This window comes from Oryx dammah, unplaced genomic scaffold (genome assembly GCF_014754425.2).
Source record: "Oryx dammah isolate SB20612 unplaced genomic scaffold, SCBI_Odam_1.1 HiC_scaffold_26, whole genome shotgun sequence".
NCBI lineage: Eukaryota > Metazoa > Chordata > Mammalia > Artiodactyla > Bovidae > Oryx > Oryx dammah.
This window is the reverse complement of record NW_024070210.1, coordinates 34624647-34650457: the sequence shown is the minus strand read 5'-3', so window position 1 is coordinate 34650457 and position 25811 is coordinate 34624647.

The following is a 25811-nucleotide window of genomic DNA, read 5'->3' as shown; positions in this document are numbered from 1 at the left end:
CTTCTTCACTCAGTGTTACGTCGCCCTGTTTTACTTCCTTTATTGCACTTACTCCCATGTGAAATGCTCCTATTGAATAGATTATTTGTCTGTAATGTGGCTTCACTAAGTTCACCACTATATCCTCAGCCTCTAGCACAGAGTCTGGCACACAGTAGGTGTTTAATAAACATTTTTGAGTGACTGAATTTTTTGGGCTCCTATAACTCTTTCTGGATAAGTCAGTGGACGTATGGTGTCCATATGTCAGGGCTTCTCATTTCTAAGATAGTGTTTCCAAATGTTGGTTTTGGGTTGCAAGCAGATCGCTTTGGTTAATAGCTACTTTCTGTTTTAATCATTAGTTTTAAACTTGAAGCGGGTGGAGTAGGTCATGCCTTAGAAGTTTATCTTAGGATGAGATGGTAAGGGGGTATCTATTAGTGTACTAGTCTGCAAATCATTTAATAGCTCCCAACTATTTCAGATATCCAGTCAAAATTCCATTTGGGAGGTTGCTTTTCTCTCTTTTGTGACCTGTGGCCCAGTGAATATTTACAGGCCAGTAAAATTAGATTATTAATAAATGAGAACACAAGCTTTCACAAAGTTTGTGAAGGGAGCTTTGGCAATACCATAGGAAGAAACTAAGTTGTAAGAAGGAGATAAAAAGATCCCTGTACTCTTCTCTCTGTGGGAGCTGCTTTTTTATCCTGTGCTGATGACAACTTTTACCCCTTACTCTTATCAAACATCTTCAGGTTCAGGAAGCTAGAAAGCATGGTCTTGGGGTTGAATGACCACACTCTTTTCAGCTATAAAAGGAGTCAAGCAATTTGAAAAGCAGCAAAATACAAGTGACAGAGTGCTTGGGTGAAAGTGGAGGTATTACTCTCCAGGGTTGCAGACTGCATACTGTCTCTTAAGCAAAACAAAAAATGAGGCTGTTAATCAAAAACAAGACCAGGAAAATTATCCTCACATAAATATTTTAGATAAAACAAGATGTGATTTTCGATGCAAGTTTTGAGCCCAGAGTTTTGTTTCAACACATATGTTCTTCTGTAATTTCCTGATATTATAGACTGTTTCTTGCATGTGTGCATGCTTAGTCACTAAGGTGTGTCTGACTCTGCGACCCCATGGACTCTACCCCACCAGCAGATTTTCCAGGCAAGAATACTGGAGTGGCTTGCGATATCTTTGGGACCAAGTATCCTGCCTCTCCTGTGTCTTGGGCATCTTCTGCGTCTTCTGCATTAGCAGGCAGATTCTTTACTGGATTCTTTACCACTGAGCCACCTGGGGTTTCTTGCATAGAAACCCTTCAAACTGCCCCACCACATACAAAGACTAGTATGTGCTTTGTTTTCTTTCTGAAGAAGAAAACATGAAAATGGTAACTTTTCAGAAGTGCTCTCTGTTGCAAGAAAATTGCCACCAGTGAAGAATTTTCCTGTGTTCTATATGAAAAATACAATTATTTCATATCCTATCAGCTTATGTTCCTTAACAAATTATTTATTGTAGAGAATACATGATGCTTTTAGTGAAACCTGTTTTGGAGTCTAAAAATTTATTATTTAAGACATATGTGTTAGGTCTCTGGCTATGATAAGCTTATCTATCACTTGTATCAAGCCATCATTTCTGCCAAGAATGCCTAGAAGATGTGGATAAAGTACAAAAGAAAGGTTTGTTTGAAAGCATCAGAGAGATACTGAGCCTGCTATTATTTAAAGAGCCAGATTCTGGAAAGAAAGAAAGCTCATTGAAATAAGCACATTTTATGTGCTACCTTCTTCATGAGACATTTAATGTAATAGGCATGGATAAGATGCTGAGAATCTGGGCAGTGTTTTCGTATCTAAGGGTCAGAGAGGACTTCTGAGCTTTTAGCAATTTCATGAAGCTAGGGAGACAAATAATAGAGTCCAGATTTGCAAGAAAACTTGGAGTCAAGGACACAAAAACCTGGAGAGAAGTGGATCAGATGCTGTATCAGTTTTCCTGTCAAGATATATTCTGTTTAATTTATGTAAAGTAAGCAACCAGAAGGCTGCTGAGACAGAATGGAATCTTAGGCAGTGCTGTGAAGACAGAAATTTAAGTTCAGGGTCCCTTAAGGAGGAGGAAGCATAGGAAACATCCTAGATTCTCAGTTGGGAGCCCTGGGAGGCCTAATCCCTAGGAGTAGAGAAGAGAACAAAAGACCCTGTAAGCCTAATGAGGACCAAAAACAAATCTTGAGCAAGAATTGGTTCTGACTGGGTTGATATTATGTGCTGCTATAGCATTTGGCAGAGAATAGGGAGTATCTTCTCTGGAGTGATATAATATGGAGACACTATAGCTTTTCACGCACAATACTTTAGTATTCAATAGAAAATTATAAATCTCGCTAAGAGGAGGGGACCGAATCTAGAAAAGCAGACCAAGAAGTGACCTGCAAAATGGAGAATTTCACCGAGAGTAGAAATCTAGACAGAAAAGTAGCAAATGGAAATTTTAGAAATTAAAAAGTCCTGCTAACTACTAAGTCACTTCAGTCGTGTCTGACTCTGTGCGACCCCATAGATGGCAGCCCACCAGACTCCCCCGTCCCTGGGATTCTCCAGGCAAGAACACTGGAGTGGGTTGCCATTTCCTTCTCCAGTTTTCCTTTAAAATTGGAGGAAGTTACAGTTCAGTACACACATCTGAAATTAAGAACTGAGTAGATGGGTTTAACAGCAAATAAGATACAGGTAAAGGGAGGTTTGGTGAGCTATACAGTGGCTGAATAGAAATATCCATCCTGGAGACTGGAGGAAAAAGAAAATGGAAAATATAATAAGAGACATGTGAATAGATCTAACATTTGAATTCTATGAGCAGAGAAGCATATTTGAAGAGATAACAGTTAAGAATTTCCCAAGCTGTCGCATCAAACCTTAAATACAAAGATTCTCTGTGAACCCAAGCAGGGTAAATAGAATGAAGACCATGTCTAATCATATAATAAATCTGAATCAACACAAAGAGAAACATCTTAAAAATAAAGAAGAAAGATACATTTACCTCTAAAGGAACAACAATAAGACATTTGACTTCTCAAGAGAAAAAAATGGGATCCAGAAAACAATGGAATAAGATCTTAAAGTACTGAAAGAAAATAATTGCCAAGTTAGAATTTTGTATTAAAAAATTTCCCCAAAAGTTTAGATCTGAAAAAGATGTGATAGACAAATAAAGAACTATATTTCAATATCAGAAAAATGGGTAACAAAATTTAGAATGAGCAAAAGGCATGAATAAATATTTTGCAGGAGCAGAAATATAAATGGTAAGTTAACACATAAAGAGAAAAGGAAAGTAAAGGGCCAAAATAAAACTATTTTAGGCTCCAAAGCATATTTTAATTTACTTGTTGGCCATGTAGCATGTGGGATCTTAGTTCCTTGACCAGGGATCGAACCCATGACCCCTGCATTGCAAGCATGGAGTCTTAACCTCTGGACTGCCAGGGATGTCCTCCACATAAATTCATTATAAAAAGATTTTATAATCCATTAACTTTTTTGGATGGGTCAAATAATGTTAATGATTAAGGTTAAGTCAGACCTTGAATAATGAAGCTAGAAAGATGAAGCCTCATCTTTTCATTTTGTAAAATACATTTTTATCTCATCTGCATTACAGGAAGGAAACACAGAGACAAAGATGTTCATTTGCCCAAATTTAAGAAGAAGGTAGTGAAAGAACTTATATTTTAATGGACCCATGGTCTTATACTGTTTATTCCTTTGACACTTCAACTGTTACTGGGAAAAGGAAGAGTTTGACATCGATCCCCATCCACATGGGAATTAAATTCTAATAGTAGGAGACAGATAGCAAACAAATGGTAAACACTTTGAAGGAAAATGAAGCAGGTAAGAGGATAGAAAGGAAAGAACCTTTTTAGAAAAGGGCTTTGTGCATTTTTTTAAAAAAAGTAATATTTATTTATTTAATTTATTGTTGGCAGTGTAGGATCTCCATTGCTGCGCACGGATTTTCTCCAGTTGCAGTGAGTGGCGGCTGCGTTCGTTGAGGTGTGTGGGCTCCTCACTGCGGAGGCTTCTCTTGTGGAGCACAGGCTCTAGGACACACAGGCTTCAGTAGCTGTGGTGCCTGGGCTCAGTTACTATGAGGCATGTGGGGTCTCCCCAGACCAGGGTTCGAACCTATGTCCCCTGAATTGGCAGGCGAATTCTTATCCACTGTGCCACCCAGAAAGTCTAAGAAATGAACTTTTAAGATAAACTGATCAAGGGGCTCTTCACAGAGAACATAGTGTTTGAACAGAGATCTAGGTGAAGCCAGGGAGCAAGCCAGGTAAATATTTGAGAGAAGGGCATTCTAGGCTTCAACAAGACCAGCACGACTGGACAGAAAGAGTGAAGGGAAAATGAGGTCAGAACAATAGTCTTAGGCAGCTACGGGGAGGATTTCAAATTTTCTTTCACTGTTAAGCACTTTGGGAGACTTTGAGCAGAAAAGTAACAGGATCTGACCTAAGTGTTAAAATAATTACCCTGAGTACTATGTGGAGAATGAGAGAGGCTAAGTGTGGATTAAGGGACACTATTTAATGGGATATTTTATTAATTCAGGCATGATACTGTTTTGGTCTGAGATGGTTGTAGTGAGTTACAGAGAAATGGCTGGTGATACTTGGAACATATGCTTAAAATAAAGCCAATGGGATTTATTAATGGATTATTTGTATAGGATGAGGGAAAAAGAAGAGTCAATGTTGAGTTCAAAATCCTTAGGAACTGAAGGAATGGAGGGAATGTTCTGTGTTTACAATATACTGATAAATACTGAGAAGTGAAGGCAAGGGGAATCTGGAGCTGGGGGACCTAACATAGTTGTGGGGGTACATAGCCAGGCAAGGTTCACTGCTATCCCTTTATATGCTAGTTTATTTTTAATTAAGCATCTCAAAAATAGGTTTACTTTTTTTTATGTACATATATCTGTTCTTTTTCAAATTCGTTTTCCATTTAGGTTATTACAGAATTATTGAGTAGAGTTCCCTGTGCTTTACAGTAGCACCATACTTGTTGGTTATCTATTTACTTTTTTCTTCTTAAAGTTTTTATTGGAATATAGTTGATTTAAAACATTGTGTTAATTTTGCTATACCACCAAGTGAATCAGTTATACATATATCTACTTTTTAAAACATTCTTTTCCCAAATAGGTCATTACAGAGTATTGAGTAGAGTTTCATGTGCTGTATAGTAGATCCTTATCAGTCATCAATTTTATATATAGAAGTGTTTATATGTCAATCCCAATCTCCCAATTTATCCCTCCTTGCCTCCCCCCCCACCCAACCATAGCTTGAATTTTCTATACCTATGACTCCATTTCTGTTATTTAATTTCATTTGTACCATTAAAAAATTTACATATAAGTGATGTCATAAGATTTTAATTTTTCTCTAATTTACTTCACTCAGTATGGCAGTCTCTTCTGCAAATGGCATTATTTCATTATTTATGGCTGCGTAATATTCCACTACATGTACATATATATTTACCTCATCTTCTTTGTCTATTCCTCTGTCAATGGACATTTAGGTTGTTTCTATGTCTTGGCTATTGTAAATAGTGCTTCAATGAACATTGGGTGCATGTATTTTTGAATTATGGTTTTCTTGGGGGTATATGCACAGAAGTGGGATTGCAAGATCATACGCCAGCTCTTAGTTTTTTAAGGAACTCCCATACTATTCTCCATAATGGTTGTGCCAGTTTATACTCCCACCAACAGGGTAGGAGGGTTCCCTTTTTTCCACATCCTCTCCAGCATTTATTGTTTATAGGTTCTTTGATCATGTCCATTCTGACTGGTGTGAGGTAATATCTCACTGCAGTTTTCATCTGCATTGTTCCATAATTAGTGATATTGAGCATCTTTATATGTTAGTTTGATTCCCTTTTTGACTTTGGCTGTTTTATCTTTCTGTGAGGCTTTTTTTTAGGGTGGATTAGTATTTCTTTTTTTAAAAAAACATGTAAGTTTAAGATTTACACTGTGTTGATTTGATATACTTACATATTGCAATAGGATTACATCTGTAGTGTTAGCTAACACATTTATTATGTAACAATTTTCTTTTGTTTTTATGTGGTGAAAACAATTAAGATCTGGTCTGTTAGCAACTTTGAAGTTTATCATTTATCTACTGTTGACTATAACCACTATGCTGTGCATTAGATCTCCAAGACTTTTTAATCTACTGGTTGTAATGTTGTACCGTTAAAAAACACCTCCCAATTCCCTGCAACCTCCAGACCCTGGTAACCTCCATTCTACTCTTTGTTTCTGTGATTTTAGTTTTATTTCTTTATTTGTCTGTGTTTTTAGATTCCACATATAAGTGAGATCATATAGTATTCATCTTTCTCTGACTTAGTTTACTTAGCATAAGGCCCTCAAGTTCCAACCATGTTGTCACAAATAGCAGGATTTTCTTCTTTCTCATGACTGAATAGTATTCCATTGTGTATATACATTATATGGACTTCCCTCATGGCTCAGATGTTAAAGAATCCACCTGCAATGCAGGAGACCTGGGTTCAATCCCTGGGTAGGGAAGATCGCCTGGAGAAGGGAATGGCAACCCATTCCAGTATTCATGCCTAGAAATACCATGGACAAATGATCCTGGAAGGGTCCACGAGGTTGCAAAGATTTAGACATGACTGAGCAACTAAGCACATACGCACATATACATTGTATATACCAGATCTTTGTTCATCTGGCAGACACACTGTTTCCATGGCTTGGCCACTGTGAATACTGCTGAAAGGAACATGGGAGTGCAGATATCCTTTAGATATCCTGTATTCATTTCTTTCAGATATATATACAGAAGTGGGATTGCTGGATCATATAGTAGTTCTAGTTTTAATGTTTGAGCAAACTTTATACTATTTTCCATAGTGGTTATACCAAATTTACATTCCTACCACCAGTGTGGAAGGATTCCCTTTATATCCTTGCCAACACTTGTCTCCTGTCTTCTTAATGATAGTCACTGTAACAGGTGTGAGGCAATCTCTCATTGCGGTTTTGATTTGCATTTTCTGATGATTAGTGATATTTATATTTGTGGGCTATTTGGATATGTTCTTTGAAAAAAAAGTCTGTTCGGTTCCTCTGCCCATTGTTAATCATATATTTTTTCTTTCTGTTGAATTGTATGAGTTTTTAAAATATTTATTTATTTGACTGTGTAAGACCTTAGTTGTGGCATGTGGGTCTTTGGTTGTGGCACAACGGCTCTCTAGTTGGTGTGCATGGGCTCAGTAGTTGCAGCACGTGGGCTTAGTTGTCTCATGGCGTGTGGGATCTCAGTTCCCCGACCAGAGATGGAATCCATATCCCCTTCATTGGGAGGTGGATTCTTAACCACTGGACCATGTACCATGTATGAGTTCTTTATACATTTTGGACATTAACTTCTTATCTGATACATGGCTTGTGTATATTCTGTACCATTCCATAGGTTACCTTTTAAATTTTTTTTTTTTTTTTTGCTGTGCAGAAGATTTTAGTTTGACGTCCTATTTGTTGATTTTTGCTTTGGTTGCTTGTGCTTTTTGTGCCATATCCAAAAAAATCATTGCCAAGACCAGTGTCAAGGAGCTTTTTCCCTATGTTGTCTTCTAGGAATTTATAGCTATCAGGCTTATATTTAAGTCTTTAATCCATTTTGAATTAATTTTTATGAGTGGTTAAGGTAGGGGCTTCCCTGATGGCTCAGATGGTAACGAATCTGCCTGCAATGCTGGAGACTGGGGTTCGATCCCTGGGTCAGGAAGATCCCCTGGAGAAGGGAATGGCTACCCACCCCAGTATTCTTGCCTGGAAAATTCCATGGACAGAGGACCCTGGTGGGCTACAGTTCATGGAGTTTCAAAGAGTCAGACATAACTGAGTGACTAACACTAAAACACTAAGATAGGGGTATTTTTCGGTGGTGTTCTCTTCTAGGAATTGTTATTTCTTTTGCCTTATCCCATGAACCTTGAGACTAGATTCAGGCTTTACTATGAAACTGACCATTCAGGGGTAAATCTCTCTGGTCTTTAGGACTGGGACTTGCATCTTTGCTTTGAACTCTGTAGAGCTGAAATCTAGCTGTCAGGGATGGAGTAACAGTAATTCACTAGGGAAGACATCTCCCTCCTCTCACTAGAACTGCAGGATGACATAACCAGGAATGTCCCTAGCCATTCTGAGCACACTCAGCCAGTGTGTTGTTTAAATTAGTGAAGTTTCACTCATAGAGCTAGGAGTATGGTCAGTTTTTCCCGTGCATATGGTGGAGGTAGATAGTTGAATGAGAATTAAACTTCTCTTTCCAAGAGATAAAGGAAATGTATGCTGAGTGGTCCAAACAAAAAATGCCCACTACATGAGGGGAAAGAGGCAGCATGCTCAGGGAACAGGTGGAGAGAAAAGTACTTTGGGTCACTGTGGTCCATGAATAATGACCCATCGAAGGACAATTATTGGGAGAACATGATGTAATCTAATCAGAGCTCACTGATAGTTAGACGTCTCCAAGGACACATACCTAAGCTGAACCACATCCTGCCTTTAGACATTATAAGGAAATTATAATGTGTGTATCTAAGTCAGAGCAGTCTTATCAAGGAGCTTCTCAAAAATGTCAGTATTGACCTGTTTTCAGTTATCTTAGAAATAAACTATTCCTCTCTCCAATTGATTGCAGCCCTGTTTCTGATTTAAAGAGATCAGAGATCAGAGACAGGAAATGGATTAGTTCACCAAATGTGTATCACAGGTCATGCTGTGTTAGCGCCAAAAGAGATCTCAGAGGATGTTCAGTTCATTCCTTCAACTAGATGATGGTGAAGAAACGCTTTGGAGTTTTTGATACAAAATTACATATATGTTTAAAAACTTAAATTAACCTCTCTGTGCAAACTATATGACTATTGTGCTCATACTTTGCCCTTTCTGCTGGGTTCATATCTGAAAGAAGGGTAACTTGACCCTTATGGAATATGTCCTTTGTCCTTTCCTATCAGTCATTCATTAATTAGAAAAACATTTTTCTGAGTACCTATCACACATCTGGAACTATTCTCAGCTGAGAATACATCAGTAAACAAGGCAGACATGGAGCTTGCCATCAAGGTCTAGAGGAAAGAGACCGAAGAACTCAACGACATTGTTAAGAAATTATGGTATTATAAAGGAAGCAAAACTAGGATGGTATAAAGTAATGAAAAATGGGTGGGGAGAAGCTCCTTTAGCTAAGAAGTTCAAGGAATAATTCTCAGAAGAATGGAGCAATTTAAAAATTTTAACTCAAGATTATCTGAGAAAATATCAACAGGCCTAGTTGAGCTCCAGACCCTGAGGACAGCTCCGGTCTGGACAATTGAGATGATTCTAGAGCTCTTCTTGTCTGACTTCCCCAGGTTAAGGATTCCTTAAGTTTTGGAGAGCTTCACCAACTCTGTCTGATCCGATTTGTGGAAACCAGGGCCAGGAATGGCCCGAGAACAAGTTGCTCCTTTGGAGGATGCATGTACAGCGGCAGGTTGTGTCCCAGACAGTTCTAGGGTCACCTTCCACATAGACCAAGTTGGATACAACGATATATGGTGGCTTTGACGGGGCTTCCTATTACTGTGACTTCCCCTTTGATTTATCTTATAAAATAATCTGGGTTAGGGGCAGAGTGGGGGCCAGGAGAATAATGGTAGGGGAGGTGGATTTGAGGAAGACAGTGGATTCTGTTTAGTTTAATTCATTGCTCCCTAGTTAAATTCCATGGTGGTGGTCTGGAGGTAGCGAGCTTCAGGACTTTCAAGTTTCATGAACCTTAGCCCTGTCTTTTTTAAACAGAATCATCACTGCAGAACATGGATTCCAAAAGCCTTGAGGGCCTCAAAACTAGTTGTTAGTTCCTGGAAAGAAGTCCAGAAACTTCATATTGTCGAAACTTCCAAATGTGATGAATAACTTGGAAAGCTCGAGTGTCATCAATGCTGCCCTCCCACCCCAAACATAGTGATAATGTGTATTTATTCAAATACGCTTTGTCCTTCCTCCTCTTCGTTTCAGAATTTAAGTTCCCTGAGAACAGAATCTTTGATTCATCTGTGCCTCCCAGAGTCCCTAGAACAGCACTGCCTCATATACAGTAGGTGCTCAATAACTTTATTCTGTCATTTAACCTGGTAATTTGCAGAATGCATGTGATGATGAGTCAGAGCTTTTCTAGCTGGGGCCTCCCAGAAAGGTCTGAGTCCTAGTTCTCCAGCAGAATAACCCTGTCTCTGGAAGCTGGCACCATCTGGAGGCTCCCAGCTGGGGAAGATAGAAAATCCAGTGTCAGAATGCCCTCAGAACTCACATCCCAGTGAGATTCTGAAGCCCTCTGCTTGAGCAGGAGTGGAAGACAGGGTTGGGGGCTTCCTGGGACCTCCTTCACCTTCAGTGGTAGTGGTGTGAGCGCTGTACCAGCGTGTTCCATCCAGTATGCCCAGGAGTCTATTCCAGAGTTTGTGTTTAAAGAGAATCTAACTTAACCTTGCTTTTCATTTAGTCTTGGAATCAAAAAGGAAAGTTCAGTTAATTTGATGTTAAGAATATATTTAATGACTTTTCCCAAATGGAAGGCAAGATGCCCATAGCCCACAGTTTTAATCCAAATCAATTCCTTTCCTAGCATGAAGAACAAGCAAAAATAACTTCACAGGAAGGTAAATGCCGGAGGGGACTTGAAGGGGTTCCTAGGGTACCTGCAATGTTTAGCAGTTGATCTTTTACAAAGGTAAACAGGACTTACCTTGCTGGTTTCTGAGCAGTCTGTGGGGGAGATGTGTACCAAGCTTCAACAAAACATGGTTGTTAGCCTGAGTGCCAAGTGCTTTGCGTGAAGGGCGAAGCCGCCTGGGTGTGGGGGGTGCGGCCACGTGTGACTCAGATGCCTGCTGCTTGGAAAGAACCGCAGTGCAATTAAAAGACTTTTTCAGACTTGGCAATATTGTTAATTCCTTTGCCATTTTATATGAGCAGGAGGATTAATTAGCATTGGCTTTATAGAGTTGTATCTAAATGCATATGTTTTAGGTTAGATATTTCTTTTTACTGGATGAGTCAGACTTGTTCCCAACTGTGAAGGCCACCTCCTGGGATTCATTTTGCCTGCCTGAATGCTTCTGGTTTGCTCAAGTGTGTTATTCAGGGCTGACACCAGGACCATCTCCAGCAAGGTGGACTCTGTCCTTACCTCACAATATTACTTTTGAGGAAGAAATCAGAAGGAAAATGAGCAGGGATTTGCAGTACAGGGGTGGACTCGGTCACAGAATTTCCTCTGTTTTTGCCCAGTTCTGCAAATGACTTTTAAAAAGTCTTATTTTCCCAGTTGCATTTGCTTGATATTTCTTTGTGTTCTCACTTTTAAAGGAGAGAAAAAGAGACAGACTTCTTTGCAGCAGGGGCATCCTTTAATGAAGCTCAGAATAGCCCTCCAGAGCTACTCACGTGGACCTCTTCAGTGTTTGAATCTGAGCCCATGAGTGTCCCAGGTCTTCCTTCTATCAATTAAGCCATAATTAGAATAGTTTTTCTCAAATACTTTGGTGACCTTGGAAATATAGTTTAGTCCCAGAATAGATGTATGCTTGATTCTCTTTCTTATTGCTCATGGCAGAGAGGATAATGAGAGTAGTTTGTATTACTCATTTCCCAGCACTAGGCTTAGCACATGGAGGTGTACAATAATGTTTGTTGAATGAATAAATGTTTGACTTGGTGCTTGGGCCATCGTCTGGGTGGTGGTTCTCAGTTTAGCCTGCATGAGGTTCATCGAGATGGCTCATTAGAGTCTTTCCAGGCTCAAACCTCCCAAGTTATGATTTGGTAGGTCAGAGTAAGTCTTCAGAAATCCATATATTTAACAACTTTCCTGATGATTTTAGAGGAGCTGCCCTTTGGGCCTCACACACAAGGGGAAGAAATTTCTCTGGGGGACAGGGTGTTTCAGAACCTCAAAGGAAAAGTTTCTCAGACCAACTTAGGCTCTTTCTCATTTCTGTCCAGGCCCACGGCCTTCTCTGAGACCCCCGTGGTGGCTCTCTCTTCCCGTGAGCACCACTGGTCAGGCAGTCTTTCTAGATGCCATTCTCTAGCCTACTCGGAGAAGGCAATGGCACCCCACTCCAGTACTCTTGCCTGGAAAATCCCATGGATGGAGGAGCCTGGTAGGCTGCAGTCCATGGGGTCGCTAAGAGTCAGACAGGACTGAGTGACTTCACTTTCACTTTTTACTCATGCATTGGAGAAGGAAATGGCAACCCACTCCAGTGTTCTTGCCTGGAGAATCCCAGGGATGGGGAAGCCTGGTGGGCTGCCATCTATGGGGTCGCACAGAGTCGGACACGACTGAAGTGACTTAGCAGCAGCAGCAGCCCTCCACTTCCTGATCAGTGCAGAGTCCACTTTGCTACAGATCAGATTCTTGCTGTTCCTATGGAGCCATCTGAGAATGGCCCAGCCAGATCACACCACTTGGTCTTACTCTGAAGTGAAAGTCAGTTGTGTCTGACTCTTTGCGACCCCAATGACTATACAGTCCTTGGAATTCTCCAGGCCAGAATACTGGAGTGGGTAACCGTTCCCTTCTTCAGGGGATCTTCCCAATCCAGGAATTGAACCCAGGTCTCCACACTGCAGGCATATTCTTTACCATCTGAACCACCAGGGAAGCTGGTCTTACCCTGAGATTGTACAAATTCACTGCTGGCGAGTGTGCCATGATTAGTTTGGGTTAGGTGACATTTCTGCACTTTTCTTGTGCTGTGTGTTTGCATAAGACACTGAGTTAGGTTAGTTACAATGAGATTATATATTTAAGTTTAGCACAGTTCAGCGTATATAATCTATGCCCCATACATTGTAGATACTTTTTCCTCCATGGATTATAAACTCCTTAGTGGGTAGGACTGTGTCCCATTCCAAAGAGTCCCTGAACCAAACTATTGATAGATTTCTCAAGGGCTCACCTACAAGTTAGATATCAATCTGATATAGTCATAAAATAACTAAACAGCGAAGCCCTATGCCAAAGCCTTTGACTGTGTGGATCACAATAAACTGTGGAAAATTCTGAAGGAGATGGGAGGGAATACCAGACCACCTGACCTGCCTCTTGAGAAAACTATATGCAGGTCAGGAAGCAACAGTTAGAACTGGACATGGAACAAAAGACTGGTTCCAAATAGGAAAAGGAGTACATCAAGGCTGTATATTGTCACCCTGCTTATTTAACTTATATGCAGAGTATATCATGAGAAACACTGGGCTGGAAGAAGTACAAGCTGGAATCAAGATTGCTGGGAGAAATATCAATAACCTCAGATATGCAGATGACACCACCCTTATGGCAGAAAGTGAAGAGGGGCTAAAGACCCTCTTGATGAACATGAAAGAGGAGAGTGAAAAAGTTGGCTTAAAGCTCAACATTCAGAAAACTAAGATCATGGCATCTGGTCCCATCACTCCATGGGAAATAGATGGGGAAACAGTGGAAACAGTGTCAGACTTTATTTTGGGGGACTCCAAAATCACTGCAGATGGTGATTGCAGCCATGAAATTAAAAGACGCTTACTCCTTGGAAGGAAAGTTGTGACCAACCTAGATAGCATATTGAAAAGCAGAGATATTACTTTGCCAACAAAGGTCCATCTAGTCAAAGCTATGGTTTTTCCAGTGGTCATGTATGGATGTGAGAGTTGGACTGTGAAGAAAGCTGAGCACTGAAGAATTGATGTTTTTGAACTGTGGTGTTGGAGAAGACTCTTGAGAGTCCCTTGGACTGCAAGGAGATCCAACCAGTCCATCCTAAAGGAGATCAGTCCTGGGTGTTCACTGGAAGGACTGATGTTGAAGCTGAAACTCCAATCCTTTGGCCACCTCTGCGAAGAGTTGACCTATTGGAAAAGGCCCTGATGCTGGGAGGGATTGGGGGCAGAAGAAAGGGATGACAGAGGATGAGATGGCTGGATGGCATCACCGACTCAATGGACATGAGTTTGAGTAAACTCCAGGAGTTGGTAATGGACAGGGAGGCCTGGCATGCTGTGACTCACGGGGTCACAAAAAGTTGGACACGACTGAGTGACTGAACTGAACTGAACTGAACTGAGGATGTATCATGGAGAAGGAAAAGGCAACCCACTCCAGTGCTCTCACCTGGAAAATCCCATAGACGAGGAAGGCTACAGTTCATGGTGGTCACGAAGAGTCAGACACGACTGGTGACTTCACTTTCACTTTTCACTTTCATGCATTGGAGAAGGAAATGGCAACCCACTCCAGTGTTCTTGCCTGGAGAATCCCAGGGACAGAGAAGCCTGGTGGGCTGCCGTCTATGGGGTCGCACAGAGTTGGACACGACTGAAGCGACTTAGCAGCAGCAGCAGGATGTATTAAGTGGGCAGTTTTTAGCAACTGTTGATGCCTGTCACCCAGAGAGGTGCTGATAAAGCGAGACAGGAAGCAACTGTGTGCAAAGACCTCCTGAGTAGACTCAGCAGGACAACATTCTCTTCACTCTGAAAAGCTGGGGATACTTACAAACACTCCTCTCACATCCTCCTTGACTCTGTAGGAACACAGAAGGCAGGCAGATTTTGTTGGGTCTCATTAAATGAGCTATACTTTCTGTGATAGCATACATGTGTGCCTTAGAAATAGTAGAAATGGCAAAGCAGAAAAATTGTAGCTACAGAAGGATATGTTTTGATATCTAAACTACAAACCACAGAGGACAGATAGAGAAGTCTCTCTAGTTTTGCCAGCCATGATTCTCTTTCTTGCTCCTTAGGACACTCGTTGGCACAGTCTGAAGAAAAGCTCCGAGGATTCCTTTCAAAGCCCGTGTCTCACATGTTGCCCACGCCCTCTGGGTGGGCTGCGTTGTCTGCAAACTGCCAGTCAACCAGACCGTAAGCTGTTTAAAACAAAGGCAAACTTACTCTTAATAAGTAGCTCACGGCTGGCAGTTTCTGAGCAAGTCAGCCCCCTGAGTTGGTGACTCTTTAATTCTTTTAGCCTTTTTTTCTGTCAAGATGACAAAATGGTCATCACAGCTCTGAGGTTCCAACATGACTCCAAGAGGGAAATAAAGTGTTTTTCTCTCCTCCTCTCCTTCTGTTGGGCTTCCCAGGTCGTTCAGTGGTAAAGAATCTGCCTGCCAAGTAGGAGTCGTGAGTTCAATCCCTGGATCTGGAAGATCCCTGGAGAAGGAAAAGGCTACCCACTCCAGTATTCTTGCCTGAGAAATCCCATGGACAGAGGGGCCTGGCAGACTACAGTCAATGGAGTCGCAAAAGGGGGGTTTAGCGACTAAACAGCTGCTCCTTTCATTCCTTCCTTCCCATCTGTCTCTCTGTGTCTTTTTCTTACCTCTCTGCCTCTTCCCTTACTTTTTCTCTTCTCTCCAAGATCAACAGTGTCTGCCACATAAAGTGGTCAGGTTGACCTGACCGTGACAATCTCAGCTACTCTACTTTCTTCTTTGCATCTAGCATTTAATTTAGTCTAAGGAGAACTTGCATTCCCTGAATGTTAGAGGGGAAAAAAAGCAGTGGTAAAAGGGCAAGAACTAGAATTTTGAAGAACATAAAAATATCTATACTGTCATTATCATCATCAGTCTACCCACTTATGCATCTACCTACATCCCTGCTATATCAGCAGTAGAAAACAAGAGCCACTCAATTGGCAAATAATAGGAAAGTCCTCAGATAAAATCCAAGGCACAATACACTGTGTAGTTACTAAACTCCATGCTCTTGAGAATCATTAAGTAATTCTCATCATTTATGAAATTTAGTCTAGCAGAGTCATAAAATTGACTTTCCAAACATTTATATTCATTATTTAAGCAGTTTTTTTCCCCAGCCATGGCCATGGAGAACATAGAAAAGTCAGATTATACATTTCAGACATTTTGGGTCTATGCATATGTCAGATTTTATAAATATTTTAAATTACTTTTAGAGCTATAAATGTTGTTAGGTAACATTTTCTCTTAAAATAACTGCATCTATTTACTCAGTCTTTTTATTTCAATGGAAAGCACACTGTCAAGACAAGAGCCTGATATTTTCTACCTAAAATCTTTTTTTTTTTTTTAAAGAAAAAGTCATTCAAAATGAAATCAAATAAAGACCATAAAGCATCTTGAGTCAGATGATTTTAAACTCCCTGTAATAACTTTTTAGTTCCTGCCACTGTTCTCTGGTGCTTTGAGGTGGGTGCTCATGGCTTGTGGGGCCGACAGGGAAAAGGAGATGCCTGACCCTGTAAGAGATGGTGTGTGGGGGGTGGGGCAAGTCAGGTTCTGCTGAGCTGTGTGCTCTGAATAGGGGGAGAGGCCTGGTCCAGGCAGTGGCATGCCCTCCTCCCCCTCAGGAATTTGAGAAGGGGCTGGAGCTTCATCTGGGCTCTGCCCACCCTGCTCGATGGTCTGTCTCTTTCTTCAGTGGTGTTATGCGAGTGAGGTCTCGGTCTAGCAAAGCTGTCCTGAGTGATGACAGTCAGGGCCACCCCTTCTTTGGCTGGGTCACCGAGAAGGGGTCTGGATTTAGGCAAAAATATGTTTTCTCAAGCCCTTACCCAGCAAGGGAAGACCTGCTAACAGTCTTTTCACTGAATATGCCCAGGGCCTCTTTCTGGACCACAGAGCCTGTGAAACCTGTTCTGAGCGCCCCTCTGCCCAGTGTGGCCTCCGATACTTTCAGTGTCGTCAGATGCTTGAACTTCTCCTGCTTCCATCACACCTCCCTCCTCTGCTCTAGCAGCTACTTTCTCTAAAACATGAAGATCATCCGAGTGGTGCTATGATAGTTTTAAAAAATTAAGTTGAATTCATATAACACACAACCATTTAAAAGTGTACACTTTGTGGCATTTATACATTTCTAATGTTGTATAACTATTACCTCAGTCTAGTTACAGAACATTTTCATCACCCCAAACAGAAACCCGATACCCCTTAAGCAGTCACTTCCCATATTCTGCCCCCCACCTCCCCCCATCTTCTGTGCCCAGCAACAACACTAATCTTGTGTTTTTGTCTCTGTGGACTTACCTATTCTGGATATTTCATAGAAATGGAATCATACAATATATGCTCTTTTGTGTTTGGTTTCTTAGCATAATTTTTCAAGCTTTATGCATATTGTAGCATGTAACAGCCGTTTATTATTTATTTATTTTGACTGTGCTGCATTGCGTGGCATGCAGAATCTTAGTTCCCCAACCAGGGATGGAGCCCAGGCCCCCTTCAATGGAAAGGTAGAGTTGTATCCACTGGACTGACAGGGAAGGTACAGAAGTACTCCATTATTTTTCATAGCTGAATAATACTCCATTCTACCAATATACTATGATTTGTTTATCCATTCCTCTGTTGATGAACATCTGGGTTGTTTCCATCTTTAAGCTATTGCTGAGGTTTTTTAAGGGATTTTTTTCTTTGTTTACTTCTGTTTTTAGATAGGGAACCTTAGGCTAAGATCATTAATTGTGGACTCCTAAGAGTTTTGAAAAGGTGGCATGCACCAGTTTCTAGACTCTGTGGTCTGAGCTTCAACTTCTCCAGAAAGTGTTTGCCTGTCTCTTTCTTAAAAGACTTTCTGACTCTAACAGCCCCCTGCTCAGGACTAACAGCACTTGCACAAAGGTCTTCCCCGTATCAGTAGCAACTGTACATCTGCCAGATGAGTTAGTCTTTTCTTCCTTCCACAGTTACTCAGCATCTCTCTTGCAGGTTATCTTTCCTGTCCTGTAAGCTTGCCCTTTACTTGCTTTCATTACTCTTAGATTTCTCCAAAGACTCAGAGCTCCCTGTACACCAGCCACAGAGCTAGAATTTGGAGGTTGTGATAGAAACCTGGCAAAGTGGCTAGCCCTTCTTGGCATTCAAGTTTCTTGCACTTGAAGGTGGGGCCCATGGGAATGTTAAGCTGTCTTCTGGCTTTATAAATTGCTGAGTGCTAAAAAAGTTGTGCAGAATGGAAGGCCTAGGTGAGTACGATTTTTAAAAAACCTCAGCTGTTGGGCTCCCTATGGCGAAGGGCAGTAACAGATGGTCATCCTGCTGGGCTTTGAATGATGGGCTGTAATTCTCCTTGTCCTGTCTGCTGACTTCACAGGCCATTGGAGCCCTGTCTTAAGTTTTATAATGTCACCAAGACACCCATTGGTGTTTCAGTCCACATCTGTCTAAGAATTCTCCTTTATGAGTTACAGGGAGGATGTTCCTATAAAGCTGTACCCTGGATGGCCAGTCTGTAGGGTTAATACATGTTTTGATTATTTTCCTTGTTGAGATGGTTCAGAATGGCCCAGGAGTGACCTAACACTTATAAAGTCCCAACCTGCTAATGTGATTAAGTGATAAGTCTTTAAATGTGCAGAATGTTTTTCTACCAGGAAGCCCAGATGAGCCTCCCTGACATAAGGGAAAACCACTGCAGCTTCATTGTGTCTTTGGAGGCCTTGCCAGTTTCTTGTCACCTAAGTCACTGATGATGCCTCCTCTAGTTTGTACTTGGAGGATGACAAGAGTCAGAAGATGACATCACAGGGGAGGAGATTTTTAGCTCCACTGTGGATGAAAGAAATGTGTATCCTACCCCACTTAAACAGGCTTAATGAAAAACCTATAAAGCTTTCCTGTCCCTATGAAGCTTGCTTCACCTGTTTACTCAGGCTTTTCCTGAAGCTGGGGTGGCTGACGTGGTTGGGTGATGTCTGGGCCACTGTGTTTTAGGACAATACCTGTCAGCTCAGAGCTTGGAGAGGGAGGAACATTTTCATTCCAGGCTTTGTGCAATTTATGAGAAAAGGAACCCGGGGAAATCAACTCCCAAACTGCCCCGTAGGCACGGAAGTGGATGTGGCACCATGTCTCGTCCAGGCCTCCTCTCATACCCCTCTCCTATCTCCAGTTTGCTTATAAGCAAAACCCAGCAGAAATTCTTCCCCACCACCTCCCTCCACGTCATACACCAGGGCACCTTCCAGAAAGAACATGAGGGCTAGCCCTGAGAATTCCAGGGCAACAGGCCTTACAGAGCCTTGTGACCTGCAGTGGAAGGAATTCTGGGCCTTGTGCCCATAGTCTGATGGCAGAAAGGTTAACTAGTTTTGAAAACAGGGTGGGGGACCCCGTCAATAAATAGTAGGAAGTAAGATTTGTGGCTACTTCTGCAGTGTGATTAAATGGGGTGATCTATACTGGGAAATGGACCCACACCCTCATGGGACTCACCCTGGGTTCACAGTGCTAATGTTCTCCTCCTACAGCCCTGCCCCTCTCCTGCTCATGCCTGCCTTTCACAGATGGTCAGTCCAGGACTGTCCAACAAGGTCACACTCTAGCAGTCTATTCTTTGCAAAAGCAATCGGCAATTCATGTTTTTCTGTGAAATACAACCTGAGTGCTCAAGGTCTTTCGATGTGGCTGAAAAGAGACAAGTTTGGTGGGGAGGGACCAGCCCCTGGTGAGACCCGCCCTGCCCTTCTCCAAGCCCTCTGCTGGGCCATCATGTGGGCTGACTTAATCTATCCTCCCCATGAGCCTGTGAAGTAGGGATTATTATCGCCATCTTTTCTAGATGAGGAAATACAGTCTCAGGGAAGTTCAGTTTATTTATTTCACTCCCTGCTGTTCTTTAAAGGATTTGAGGTAGTTAACAAAAGTGCTTAGGATTCAAAAGGAAAACAATAAAGCTTGATGCAGAGACAAGGAATGAAGGTGAAGCATGGAAGAAACATTAAGTCACCAGCAATGCACACATGCTGGCAGTGTTCCTAGATAATGGTCGTAGACTTAGCTCAGGGTTCCCTAGAAGCCAGAACAGAAGGAATGGCAAGTTATAGGTAGAAAAGGTAAGTGACTTACACAGTAAGTAGAGGAGTCAGGTTTGGAATCCAGTTTTGTGTGATGCCAAAGCTCATTCATTCATACAGTAGGACTTGTGGTCTTGAATGGTGGCCACACCCCAAGTCTGAAACAAGAAGCTAAGCAGTGCTTCCTGAAGATTTGGGCCAGACCCTCGGTGCCAGGTTTATCAAGAAGCAGCAGAATGGGGCTTGCCATCCCCCAGTACCCTCTCAGTGGCCCCTCCCAAGGCTATCTGGGATGAGGACTGGGAGGCAAGAGGAGGAGTGGTTTTCCTGGTACTCAGGCCATGTGTATGGTGGGCAGCAGCTAGCTCACCATGCGGAATGGAACGCTTTTCCTTCTTTGAAAAGTGAAAGTGAAAGTCGCTCAGTCATGTCCGACTCTGCAACCCCATGGGCTATAGCCCACCAGGCTCTTCTGCCCATGGAATTTTCTAGGCCAGAATACTGGAGTGGGTAGCCATTCTCTTCTCCAGGGGATCTTCCCAATCCAGGCACTGAATCCAGGTCTCCTGCATTGCAGGCAGATTCTCTATGGTCTGAGCCCCCAGGGAAGCCCTCCCTTCTGTGATGCCATATATAAACACTGGGAACGCATGAGAAGGAAAACTAGCTGCTGGAGGTTTGCTGAGTGGCAGAACCAACATGCTTACCCTGTGCTGTCACCAAAATTCGGCATGATGAAGGAGTCCTTCGAAAGGCCAACCTGGGCCCCTACAGGAAGGAAGTAGGGATAGAAAGCCTGGTGCCTGCAGTGTCGTCTGGAGAGTTCTGAAGACAGAAGGCCCACTGGAGTTGCTGGGACTGTGGGACTGTGTCCCCAAGAAGAGAAGGGGGCACCTCTCACCCTAGCTTGTTCACCACTGCCCTTGGATGATAGTAAACATACCCCTAAAGCTTGTGCTCACCTTTGTTTATTCTTGAAAGAGTTGGTGTTAACAAGAAAAACCACAGAGCCAGACTGATGTCACTTGAATTGAAGCCTATACCAAATCCGGACGTAATACCTGACTTCATTGTAGTTTTGACCTTCCCCAGAAATGTAAGTCTAATAAACCACTCTGGAATTTTCTGGTCAGCTCCAATGATGTATTCTGTCACAGAGGCCCACTCTGTTCCCACCTCACTCCCTCACCCCCTAATAGGAGGCAACTGCATGATAAAATCCTTGTCTTCTTCTTCCTCCCCAGAAGAGGACGTCCCAGCCTAAAAAAAAAAAAAAAACAAAACGAAAAAAACCCCAACTATTTCTTTTCTTTTGTCAATACCTCCCTTACACCATCCTTCTTCTCAGAAGCCAGGATAGCTGGACAGAGGTGGTACCTTGAAGAAGAAAGAAAAGGGGGTGGTAGAGGAAAACAGTCATCTCTCCTTAATTAATATTTACATCTTTAATTTTTTTCCTGTTTCGTTTTGAAGTAATTTCAGGCTTACCAAGAAGTTGAAAAAATCTTACAAAGTTTCTCTATATCCCTCTCTCAGCTTTTTAAATTAGTAACTTAGAAACCATAGCCCAAAGATCAAAACCAGGAAATTAACAGCAATATGAAATCATTAGTTAATCTACAGGTTAATTCCTTAGAATTAAATTCAAATTTAATTTAAAAGCAAGTCATTGGAATTTTTCCAGTTTTCCCATTAATGTCCTTTTTCTGGTCCAGGATCCAGCCCAGAATCCCAAAGCACATTTAGTTGTCATATTTCCCTAGCCTCCTTGAACCTGGAGTCAGTCTCTTTGTCTTGCAAGACTGATACTTTTGAAGATTGCTAGCTAGTTATTTTATAGAATGTACAAGAGTTCAGGTTTACCTGATATCTCCTCCTGATTAAATTCAGGTTTTTCATTTTTTGGCAAGAATATTGCAGGCATTATAGGAGGTGGTGCAAGATTAGAAGTTTGTATATTTTCCCCTAGAAAATCATCATAAAAGAAAATATCCATTTTAACAATTAACAGCAATTTTTTAAAATAATGGGAAAAAATGAAGCTCCATCCTGAACTGGTGCTCTATGGGACACTGCTCTGCTTTCTTATACCATCTCTCAACCGGAGGACTCAACATCTCCTTCCCATGCTTCCTTCTTCAGGCCTGGCCACCTAGCGTGTGAGGCCTTCTGTTAGGGAAGTGATGTACTTCAGGAAAGATGTACCCTCTCTTATGAATACACGTCCAAAAAGTAGTAAAAATGGGGCTACCACCTCTAGTGAAATAAAATTTTATTTGGGGAGAAAATTAGAGGTACCAAAATGAATGCGGTTGAAGAAAAACTTCACCTATTTCAGAATATGCAATGTAGAACATTAAAGCCATCCCCTCACCTCCAAGGGAATCATTATATTAGTTTGGTGTATATTCTGAGTTTCCTTATGTTGTCTTGGAATTTAATGTTTTCACTTAATGTATCTTGGAGTCAATAACTTTCTAACTGATGTTAGAGATGGCACTTGACCTTTTTGGTATTCAAAGTTTCTTTTTTTGGGGATATGGTGGTGGGCACTTGGCTTGTAAGAGCTTCTCTGATTTTGCATCTTGTTCAATATTTTGAGAGCATCTGTCTTTATTGACAACCCAGTCCTTTTGACAATTCTCCCACTTTGATTTCTTAACATTGCCCTCTATCCACCCACCACCCAGACCAGCCATCTCCCCTCCATCTCTGCACACCTTGTCCTCTTTTCAAACCAAATGCTCCTTCCCTTTTCCTGATCTCTTGTCCAGTGTCGTCCTCTGGCTTGTTGGCTTGCTTATCACATGTGGCTCTTTGCTCTCATTCAGGCTTGGATCTTTCCTCCCTTCTCTCTGAGTCTTCTTGAAGGATATCTGTACACTTCCTACAACTTCAGCTCTCATACTAATCCCTAACTAGGAATCTGTCTGTGTTAGTTTCCTAGAACTGCCATAACAAAATATTACAAATTGAGTGGTTTAAACCAACAAAAATTATTATTAGTTAGTTAGTTATTCTCTAACACTTTTGGGAGCTTGAGCCTGAAATTGAGGTTGGCAGGCCTATGTTCTCTCTCATGGCTTTGTGGGAGCTGTGGTAAAATTTTCTGGAAAGCAATTTGAAAAGATACATCAAAATTTATAAATATACGTATCCTTTGATATAACAATTCCATTTTTAACAATGCATTCTTAAAAAGCAAAGATACATTTTTGGACAGAGATTTATTTAGTACAGGGATGTTCATTACAGTGTTGTTTATAATAGTGATGAAAACCTAAAAATGACCTGCATGTGAAATAATAGAAAATTGGTAAGATAAATTATGGTTTCCCCATATGATAGAGTACTTAGTGGACCATACAAATTGCATTGTAGACAAAGTTTTGGATACAGTACATTGCTAAGCAGTTTAAGCAGGCTATAAAGTGTATTCAATTTGATTGCAACCTGTTATAACTTTGACTTTCCAACTTTCTCTACCCTCAAGAAGCTATATATGCTTTTACATTCTGTGACTATAGCCCCCATCCAGTTGACTGTAAGAGAGCTCTCTTCTAGGAAATTCCCTCCTCTGTCTTGTATCACTTAAGTTTGGAGCTTCACCCCTTTGCAGACTCCCTTGTCTGCTGGAAGCCAGCTTTGCCAGGCTGATATCTCTTCCCTCATGAAGATTTGCAGAAACATGGGCAATAATTGGTTCTCTTAACCCCCTCAGACATAAGTAAGACTGAGCTTTGATGCTTAATACAACTTTTCTGAACACTTGGGTATAATATATGGGAGTGGCAAAGCCAAGAAAGGAAAACTTAAAATAGAATACGAGATGTTTGCTCCCAGAAAACTGGTGCTTGGGTCAGTCTCACTTGTGTATCCATGTATCCTCTATTGATTGTTTCTCTGCTTTTCTTCCTACTGGTTACCATTTTGCAAGGACTAGCTATTACTCCTTCTTAAGAGTATCCTTAAGCTTATCTCCCCTCCCAGGAGTCCTTGCCACCAATCCCTCTGAGGCCTTAGCTATAGGAAATATAATTTGTAGAAATTAATTGCACCTACACTGAGGATAACAACATTTAGACTATTATACTGAGTGACTTTGTGTCAGAAACCTCCCCATTTCAGGATGAGATCTTATTATTGCATGACCAAAAGGCCATTAAAGAAACCCTTTCCTCTATTCCTTTACTCTCCAGAACGGAGACAATTTGAAACACCAGTTATCATTCTGTAATGCAAACATTCCTTGTAGTAATAATAGGAAATATTGTACCTCTGCCCTATGTCTTTGCTCTTTACAAAGAATGTTTCAAAAAAAATTCAGTTTCAACTACAACATGTATATATATGATATATTTAAAAATATATATCTAAACCTCTTGAATAGACATACCCTAAAATATAATCAGCAATGACCTCTAGATGACAGGTATATTAGCCATTTATTGCTGTGTAACAAATTACCTTAAAATTTAGCAGCTTAAGACAGTAAGCATTTATTATCTCTCAGTTTCCATGGGTCAGGAATCTAGATGCAGCTTAACTGGGTATCCTCTGACTCAGGGTTGCTCACAAGGCTGCAGATAAGGTTGTGGCTGGGCCTTAGTCATCTCAGGGTTCAACAAAGGAAGGATATATGTGTGTGTGTACATGTGTGTGTGAGAGGAAAAGAAATATTAATCTTTTGGTAGCCTATTATGTTGGGGGTCTCTAGGACCCACTCCAGGTTTGATGATTGGCTAGGAGTGTTCACAGGACTCAGCACATAGTCATATTCTATATAGTGTATAGACTATAAACTATTACAGTGAAAGGCTACAAAGCAAGATCAACAAAGGGAAAATGTGCATGAAGTCTGGAGGAGACTAGGCACACGTTCTCACTTTCAGGAGCCTTCTTCCAGTGGAGTCATGCAGCACACTCTGAATTCCCCCAGCACTCAGTTGTGACAGTCAGTATGAAATGCTGTCTGCGAGAGACGCTCAGTAAAGTCTCAATGCTCAGGGTTTTTACTGAGGGCTAGTCATGTAGGCGCCCTCTGCCAGGCTGATATCAAAATTCCAGACTCTTGGAAGAGAGGCTGATGCTTAGCATAAAAATACTGCTTGCACAAACAGTTAAGTCACAGTGATCCCTTCTCATCAGGGAATAGTTGGAACCTTTCCTCCTGAAATCCAAGCTCCCAGATGCTGGCCAAGGGCCAGACTTGCAAGCAGCCCTTTCTAAGGATGACAGTCTCAGGCCAGCTGTATTAACTCTTGCCTGCACATCTAATCTTGGAAGTGATATCCATGACTTTTTCAGTATTCTGCTCTATAGAAGTGATTCTCTAGGTTCAGTCCATAGTCATGGAGGGAATTTCAAAAGATGTGGATGCCAGGAGGAAGGAGCTCTGGGCTCTCTTAGAAACTGACCACTAGGAAAGGAGTCTCAGCTTTTCTCTTCAATATTTTCTATCTTCTCTCTAATGATCCAAAGCACTTTTATGACAAGAAAAAGCTATTTGGAAACCATGATTAATTATAGATATAGCCGTGTGTATGTGGTAGAAGAAGCAATGTATTCCTTGTAGAAGAAAACTAGGATTTCTTTAGGCTCCACCTACACTCAAGTGTAGATCCTTATGGCCTAATAACTCTTGTTGGTATTTGAGATGGTGAAGTTACCTGGGAAGAAAAGTTGCAATGTTTCTAATTATAAGAATAAAGGTAGGCTTAAGAAAAGTGTTTAGTATTTTAGAGACAGCTTCAGTAGCGGCAAGAGACCTGAAGTAGATAGCAATTTGTTAAATGGCAGGCTTTGGAGGTGAGGGGAAACCTCACCAGGCTCCAGAAAGCTTCAGACTGAGGCAAATGTTATGCCTGGAGATATT